The sequence below is a fragment of the Arvicola amphibius genome, chromosome 13, assembly GCF_903992535.2.
Source record: "Arvicola amphibius chromosome 13, mArvAmp1.2, whole genome shotgun sequence".
Taxonomy (NCBI): Eukaryota; Metazoa; Chordata; class Mammalia; order Rodentia; family Cricetidae; genus Arvicola; species Arvicola amphibius.
In genome coordinates, this window is record NC_052059.1 from 28,160,204 (window position 1) to 28,169,864 (window position 9,661).

Sequence of the window (9,661 nt, forward strand, 5' to 3'; positions counted from 1 at the left end):
TATTCATTAACCAAAAAGAAAGAAAAGAAAACACAGACATTAAAACCTCCCACACCATACAAGTAGCATTATACAAACTGTACAGGTAATACTTAGGTATTTGTAATATTTAAAGGTATATTGGAGGTTTTGTAGAGGGAAAACAAAAGAAATAATGAAGCAATTATACTATTGTCTCAAAAAATTAAAAATCATAATAGCTTTAATTAAAATAAATTGGAATAAGATCACAAACTTATAAAACAAAAGGCATTTAGAATTGGTAAAATGATGGATCTCCTCTTTGAAGAATGAAAAAATAAATTTTTATATCAGAGGAAAGCAGATTTATTTCTGTTTTTGTTACTATCTTTCTGTGTATCCTAAGGAAAATTAGTTAACTTTCAATAGCTCAAGTGTCCTCATAAGAGTGCCAAGTACCAAGGGCATAATTTGCTTTAAAAAGGATAATTGAGCAAAATACCTGTAATGCATTTCAAATATGGAGTATGAAGCAGAAAGCTACATTTTTTATTTTTTATATTTTCTTCATGGCAAGAATAAAAACATATGAATCTATAAAAATATATTTTACTTGATACAAAGGGAGATAATCAGTTTCTATAGATGGTTATGTAATCCATGCTCACTTAACTGTTCTTGGGTTACAGGTGTCTTTAGTGGTGCCCTGAATGTGTGATTACTCTTTTATTTCTGCCAACAAAGAGAGACTAGAATAAGGTATAGAAAATGACTGTCTTGTTAGAATGAATGTCATCATTTTGGGGGGGTTATATAAGAAGTCACAGCTTTCTTAAAGTCTTGTTTAAGTAACATCAAAATGAAACATTCTCTATTTTTGCTGTTGAAGTACAGTCCTCTTGCTGTATACCATGATAATACTCAGATCTGATAAAAAATGAAACACGTCATCAATTCAATTATGTTCTAAAAATTATGTATAATATTGAAAAATTATTTTTGAAAGAAATTATTATGTGTTATATAGAAATGTTCATTGAGAGTAGTACCTATATTCTACATAAATGGAATGAGAGTCATGCTTATTGGACTAATGATTTAAGGGGTAATATTATTTGCCTATTAGAATTACAATATAGTTATACCAAAATTATATATGCAAATACATCAGTGTGAACACATAAATCTACACAAAATATGTGCATAAAATAGATATTTATAACACCATAGAGATATTTTGGACAAAATTCTAATATACCTGGCTAATTTTTCTACCTTAAGACCATCATTTTGAATGAGGATGTAAGTCCAGACACATTGTTTATTCAATGGTGTAGGAGGTTCTTCTGTTTCTGTGTTGCTTTAATTGGTTAATGAATAAAGAAACTGCCTTGGCCTAATTGATAGGGTGGAACTTAGGTAGGCAGAAAAGACAGAACTGAATTCTGGAAAAAAAGCGGAGGGAGGAGAGAAACCCTGGAGCTGCCAGAAACAGACATGCTGTATCTTTCCTGGTAGGCCACTGCCACATGGTGATACACAGATTAATAGGAATGGGTTAAATCAAGATGTGAATGTTAGTCAATAAGAAGTTAGAGCTAATGGGCAAAGCAGTAATTTAATTAATCCAGTTTCTGTGTGGATATTTTGGATGTAAGCTAGCCAGGCAGCCAGGAAAACAAACAGGCCCTCAACTCTCTATAACATTTTTTATTATATTTTTTTTACAAATAGCAGTGATAATCTGGAAAGTAGAAAACTCATGAGATATCAACACAACATAAATAACTAATGACAATGAAAAGAATATGAAGAATAGAAAAATATTTTTCTCTAGTGAAGAATGCACAAATTTGTCATCCAATACTGAATTGTCAGCTTTGAAAACATATGCAAGTAACTTATATGGGCATTAGAAGGTAGTATTATTAAATATAGAAATTTGCATATTATATATCATAAACCCATGTGCTAATTAATTTAGTTTTAAGTGGAAGATCACTATTGCAAAACAAGAGTAGTAAAAAAATGCCTGAAAAAAGTCTGGCACTTTCTGAGGCAAGACCAAGAACTTTCCCCCCTTCATTTAGGCTGAGCAAGGTATCACTCCAAAGAGAATGTGCTTCAAGATGTCTGTTCAGGCATTAGGAATAAACTCTAGGCCCACTGTCAGTGGTCCCATTGATTGCCTAAGTTACACAACTGTTACCCATATTCAGATGGCCTAGTTTAGTCCCATGCAGGTTTCACCACTGTCAATCTGGAGTCAGTTAGCTCCCACTAGCTAAGGTCAGCTGTTTCTGTGGATGACCCCATGAAGTTCTTGACCCCTTGCTTATATTATCACTCCCCCATCACTTCCAGTGGACACTTAAAAGTTCAGCCCAGTGCTTAGCTGTTGTGTGTCATTTATTGTTCTTTTTAAATGGTTGCTTCCTATGAAGCTATGGCTTTTCTACTCAGCAACTGCAACTCTGCGATTATGAGCAGCAGCTTGGATTTTGTCAAAGGCATTTTCAACATCTAAGGAGATGATCATATATTTTTCCTTTCATTTTATTTCTATGGTGGATTACATTGACATATTTTCATATGAAATTATTTTTCATGTGTTTTTGAATGTGGTTTGTCAGGATTTTTTTTTCAGTATTTTTGCATCAATGTTCATGAGAGAAATTGGTTTGTAATTCTCTTTCTTAGTTGAGTACTTTTGTGGTTTGGTTATAAGGGTAACTGTAGAATTCTGGTGGGATAGGAAAGACTGGGCACTTAGATTTGTATGTATAATGAAAAAAGATAGTTTGATTTCTTTTAATATCAAAAATAAAAACAATCTGATCCTGTTTTTTTTTAGTTCTGCTCCCCCCTTGGGAGACTTTTGATGAGGTCTTTCGTTTCCTTACAGGTTAAAGGTTTATTTAAATTGTTTATCTGGCCTTGAGTTAAATTTGATGTGTGCTACGTATTCATTTCTTTTAGATTTTTCCAATTTGTGGAGTACAGGTTTTCGAAGAATGAACTAATGATTCTTTTTTTTTATTTTTCTTTTTTTATCCACCTTTCCTATATCCCCACCATCCTATTCCCCCAGGCTCTTCCCATCCTCCACTTCACACTTTTCTCTCCCCATCCCCCCCCCCCCCCCCCCCCCCCCCCCCCTGTTCCCATTTTTTGTCCGGCAATCTTGTCTACTTCCAGTATCCAGGAGGATAACTATATGTTTTTCTTTGGGTTCACCTTCTTATATAGCTTCTCTAGGATTTTTTACGAATTATAGGCTCGATGTCCTTTATTTATGGCTAGAACCCAATTATGAGTGAGTACATCCCATGTTCATCTTTTTGGGCCTGCTATTGATTTTCTCCAAGAACTTGCTCTTTGTTTCATTGATTCTTTGTATTTTCTTTCTTTTATTCTATTTTATTGTTTTTAGCCCTCAAATTGCTTTGCCCTCAGTTTACTTCTTCTTGTCTACTCTTCCTGGGTGAGTCTGCTTATTTTTGTTCTAGAGCTTTCAGGTGTGCTATTAAGTTGCTAGTGTGAGATTTTTCTACTTTCTTTATGTAGGCACTTAGTGTTATGCTGTTTCCTCTAGCATGACTTTCATAGTGTCCCATAAATTTGGGCAAGTGGTACATTCATTTTGATTGAATTCTAGGAAGACAAATTTCATTTTTATTTCTTCCTTGGCCTGGGGTGCTTCAGTTGAGCACTGCAAAAACAAAAAAACAAAAAAAAAAAAATAAGACTGGGAAAGGAATCCACTATGAGGAACAGAATCCCAAAGGCCAGTAGAGAATGAGAGGCGACCACTGCTACTACTGCTAGGAGACCCCTAAGAGGACCAAGCTACACAACTATAACATATATGCAGAAGTCCTAGAACAATCCCATACTGGTTCTCTGGTTATCAAATCACTCTCTGTGAGCTCTTATAAATCTATATTGTCTATTCTGGGAGATTTCTTGTGATATCCTTGACCCCTCTTGGTCCTATAGTTTTTCCTCCCTCTCTACAATAGGAGTCTATGAGTTCAGACTGATGTTTAGCTGAAGGTCACTGCTTCTATTTTCAACAATTGATGGATAAAACCTCTCTGATAATAATTAGGCAAGGCACCAATCATGTTTGTCTTTCTTTTGGATATCTAAATACATACATACACACACACACACACACACACACACACACACACACACTATATATTATATATGTATATATAGTCATAAATATTATTTTTATTTACTTATATAGAAATATCAATAGCAATCTATCACCTAAACTTATTATTTGATTTTTACACTCTGTGTAACTTTTGCTGCCTATAGGACAGGACTAAATTAAGATGATAGGTATAAAAAATAGGTTACTACTATGGATTTCTGCAGTTGTATCTATCCCTTGCAAGGACAAGTGATCTTGAATAGGAGTGAGGACTACACCTATGGGTAAAAGGACAAATGTTCCATTGTTGCTTGGGAATATGTGATTTCCATGTCATAGTAGATACATATAAATACCCTTGTGCTTAAGGCTCAGAAAACATATCCAAGAGGGGTTAGAAAGAACCATAGGTTTAAAGAGTTTCCTGTGCTATTGTGTTTGCTAGTAACGTCAAAAGAAATAATCATGTAGTCACATCAACCTGACTGCTTATATATGGGTGGAACAGACACGGCACTAATAAACATGCCTAAGTTGACGGAGGAAAGTCTATAGGCCTCAGATCTAAAAAAAAGCAAAACTACAATCTACTAAAGAACTTTGAAAATGGGAGAATTGTCTTCATCACGCAAGAGAACGTGGATATGTTTTCCAATATCAAATGGTTAGTCCTGAAAATACACATACAAATAAAATTATAGAGACTGAGCAGGTTATATTTATGAGTATGTGTATGTAAAATATACGCATATATATGCATGAAATAATAATTATGAAAAAAGATGCAATAAATACAAACACAGTGAGGGGCTACTTGAAAGGTTGAGAGTGATAAAAGGAAGTGGAGAAATAATGTAAAAAATAGCAAACTAAAGCTCCTGTGATTCATGTTATTTCAGATACCTCAGAGCTGATGAACTCAGCTACCACCTTGAAATCTTTACTCAAAATATAACTTTAACATTTAAATAGAAATTGTAATAATTACCTTTCTACCTCCAGCTAAAAATTTTCTTCCCATTGTTAAAAAGAGCAGGTTAAAATTTCATCTTACTTCAGTCATTATTTTTCTTTTTAGGATAAAATGACTGTCCTCTTTCCTCTAACCCTGTCTACTACACATTTTATTTTTATAATGGCAGTTAAAGTGCACGTGCCGTAACCTTTAGCCAAGCAAGTTTCATTTTTCCTTTAATACACCTTCCAGGGATAAATAAATACAACCTCTATAATGGTTTAATAAGATAATTGGGTTCTGTTTCACTTGGTACTGCAGCCATTTGAACATTCTGTCACGGGTGTGCACTATTAAAGATTCTGTCAGAAGAGATTAAGTGGTGCATTGCTTTTCCTAATGTACAACACAGCTAGCTTGGAGGAGTAAATGGAGACCAATTCATGAAATTAGAAAAGGTCTTTTTTCACAGGCAATGCTTGGGACATTACAGATGATTTTGTTATTGCTGTGGATAGTATTGATGGTTGAAGGAGAACGGACATTGGCCTTTCTCTTTCCAAAAGGGCCTTATCATTAATAGAATTGAGTCTACCCAGTTGCTTTGAAATGATATTTGGTTTTTTTTTTTTTTGGTCACACACATAATTTCTTTATTGAATCTGGAAATTTCACATTATTCACCCCAATTGTACTCACCTCCCAGTCCCTCCATACCCTCCCCTCCCGCCTCCAGTGCCCCCATGAATATTTTTTAAAACATCAAAATGAAACAAGCAAAAAACATTAATTTTAGATCTTAACAAATTTACCGTTGAGATTACAACTTCCCTTATACTAATTGACACACTTAAAGTAACGGTTTACAGTGGGGCAAAAAAAAAAAAAAAGAAAAAGAAATGATATTTGGTGATAGCTGCTTCAATGTGTCCTATTTACCACCAACCATTGACATTGAAAACTTACATAAATGTTGAAAATAAAACCCAAGTCCTTTACAATATACTGTTTTTAGAGAAAGAATTTAACAACAGAAAACTAAATGGGAAGATAATAGAGCTTTTGATTGATTCAGAAAATTCTGAAACAATTACATCACTCATCAAAACCTAGTATTTATTTTATATTGTCTTATGCTTAGTAATAAAACAATATAAAATAAATACAATAAGATAAAACAAAAACTAACGTATCACAATGGGAGACAACAAATGAATAGATGGAAAAGAGCTCATGGGAGGGCTGAAGAATCAGACCTACTCATCCCCTTAATCAGGAATACCCCAAAACACTAATCTGGAAGTTGCAAATGTCCACAGAAGGCTTGGTGTCAAACTGTGTATACCCTGTGCATTCTGTCTCTGTTCAAATATGCTTTGATCTCATTGATTTAGACTGTTTTTTTCCTGTTTACTCCATCCACTCTGGCTCTTACACATTTTCTGCTTTTTCTGCAGGGTTTTCTGAAATCTAAGAGGAACAATTTGATGAATACATCCTGTTCATGCCTGAGTGTAACAATTCTTACTCTCTGAGTAATGTCTGACTGTGGCTGTCTATATTTATACCCCTATGCAGCAGGAAGCACCTCCTATGATGCCTAAGCAATGACTGATCTATGAATATGGCAGAATTCATTATGACTCGCATTATTACAATTTTGTTCTGTTTTTTTTCTTTCCTTTTTGTTAGACCATTAATATTAGTTCTACCCTAGGTTTTTGGGCAACATACTCTCTGGTTCGTTGTAACTCAAGCAATACCATGGAGTGGACCCTAAGACAAATTTGTTAATAATTACTCCCACATGCCTTGTCATCTTTACCAACGCATATGTATATATAACATATACTATATAGTATGTATACAATATAGTACACACATACACACATATATACACACTCATACATATATGCATTCACATAATATATGTAGTCTTTTACTCAAAACTTCACTATAAGCAGATTTTTCTATCCCACCTGTCAGGTCCAAAATAACAACATGGAGTCTTCTTATTAATAACGAAAGCTCAGACAATATTATAGACTTTTTCCTAAGTAGCTCTTATAGCATAAAAGGAACCATATTTTGATTAATCAATGTTTTATTACATGACTTTTACCCCCATCTTATAGTGTGTGACTGCCTTGTCCCTCATCTGTCTGATTTCACTGCCCTTCTTTCCAGCATTCTCTTTGGCCAGAAAAGTCCTACATAGCTATTAGCCATTTAGCTTTTTATTAAACCAATCACAGTGACGTATCTTTACACAGTATAAAAGAGTATTCCACAACATTTCCCACTTTTTGTCTGAATAAAAGGGATAGATTTAACTGTGAATAATAAAACTATGAATAGAGATGAATAGAGCAGGATTAAATATGGTTATGCAACTGTCTCTTTGACATAATGAAGCATCCTTTGAACATATACCCAAGACTGGTACAGCTGAATGCTAAATTAGCTCAATTCTCATTTTCTTAAGAATCTACCACATGGATCTCTGTAGCATGACTACTAAAAACCCAAAGAGAGATATTGAGTTCCAAGCTGAAGATCAGAAAAGAAAAGAGGCCAAGCACTACAGATTTCTTACCTCTACCAAGGCTCAGACAAGCAAAGGAGAAATCTTGTTCTCAGTGTGACTGTAGGTTTGGTAGCACTACTACTTGGCCTCTAGTAGGTTAGCTCTACATTCTGATCTTCAGGCAAGCTTTATTTATTAATACACAAATATATATCACTATATTTACACTTTTGTCTAAAATAAAAATAAGGATGTAACTAATATAAGAAAAGTATATACAACAAGTATAATGGTGGTATGTAATATATACAGGCAATAAGTGTATCAACAATGTCTAATGCATTTACATTTGACAAATTCAGAGAAATTACTCCATTATCTGGGAGCCGGGCGGGAATGCAGCTTGCTGCTACTCTCACTACAATTATAAACATAAGTTTTTAAATATGCAGTTTATGTGATAAAAAGATATCCATTCTAAAATAATATCTTCTTTCTACATTAAAATTACTGTTGGGTAATGCTTGGAGGGTAATATGACCAGTATGCAGGTAAACTTCATATCCACATGATCCACATGTGACTTCTGTAAATTCTTTTCCACCAAAGCTAATTCTTTATCAACTTCAGCTCTTAATTTCCTGAGACTTTAAGCCCTTGTCACAATCTAAGAATTGTTTAAATTAATCAATCTGTTACCATTCAATATATTCCAGATTTCTTTTTAACAAAAGATACAGAAGAATTCCAAGGGTTGGTTCATACTTCAATATGATTAGCATTTAATTGCTCCTCTCCTTGCTGTTCCAAAGCCTGAAGTTTCTCTGTGGTTAAAGGCCATTGTGAAACCCATACAGGTTTGTGTGCCCACCGGTTTACAGGTACTGATATTGGTACATTTGTAAGTTCAGCGGTTGTTCTGACCTGTTCTTGTACAAACTGAATTGTCAGTGATTGTTCTTTATAAAATCATCTTATATTTTTCTCAGAAGCATATATTAATTTATGGCTTATTTCTATGATTGGAGGAATGCTAGTTTTAGTATTCCATTCCCATAACAAATCACATGCCCTCCCCCCAAATCATTGCTATGTTAGCAACATATAGCTTTGATTTTCCTCTCTGTCCTTCTGACCATATACATTTGACCAATCTTGATCTCTGTTTCACCTGAGATGAAGTTCTAATCCCCAAATCATGAACATCCATCCCCTTTAGAGGACAATTTGGATGGAAAAATTCTGGTGAAATTATTGTTATATCCTGTGTATGTAAGACTTTCAAAGACTACGTCATTTGTTTGCAATTTTAAATTTGGTCTTGGTTCATTTATAGAAGTTTGCCAAAATGCTTGCTTTATTATTTCTCCTGAATTTGTTTTTGGCTCCTCTTTAGCTTTTCTATCATCTAGAACAGTATCTTTTCCAACTATAGCACTGAGGTTTTTAAATTGTTCTGGAAAGAGTTTCCTATAGGCTGTCAGAAAATGACTGACACATTTGGCACTGGGGCCTGCAAGAGGCCTCTAAAGCTGTTTCCAAATAGCAAAGTGTTACCTTCATTATCACTTATTTGTCCAGTTCCTGGCTTTGTTACACCTTCTGCATAATCTAGATGGAGGGCCATTCTCTTTGGATTATATATTTTGGAGGCCAGTTCTCTGTCTGATATGGGGTTGGTGAAGATCTCCTATCAGAGGCTGCCTTTTTGTCTTATTTTTTTCAATGAAACAATTTGATTAAAAGTTTTATTTTGATAGACAATTCAAATATTTCTGGAGATGTAATGTCTAAGCAGAAATCAGGCGCTACAGGTAATAGGGGATAAGAACACAAAACACTTGAAAAATTTAGTAAATAGAATCAGAGGAAAGAAGACAAAAAAGGAATACAAGGTATAGAAACCTCCACCTGACGATAGATGAAGAAAATGACAGAGCCCCACATTGGAGCACCGGACTGAGCTCCCAAGGTCCTGATGAGGAGCAGAAGGAGGGAGAACATGAGAAAGAAAGTCAGGACCGTGAGGGAACCTCCAGCTGGCGACAGATGG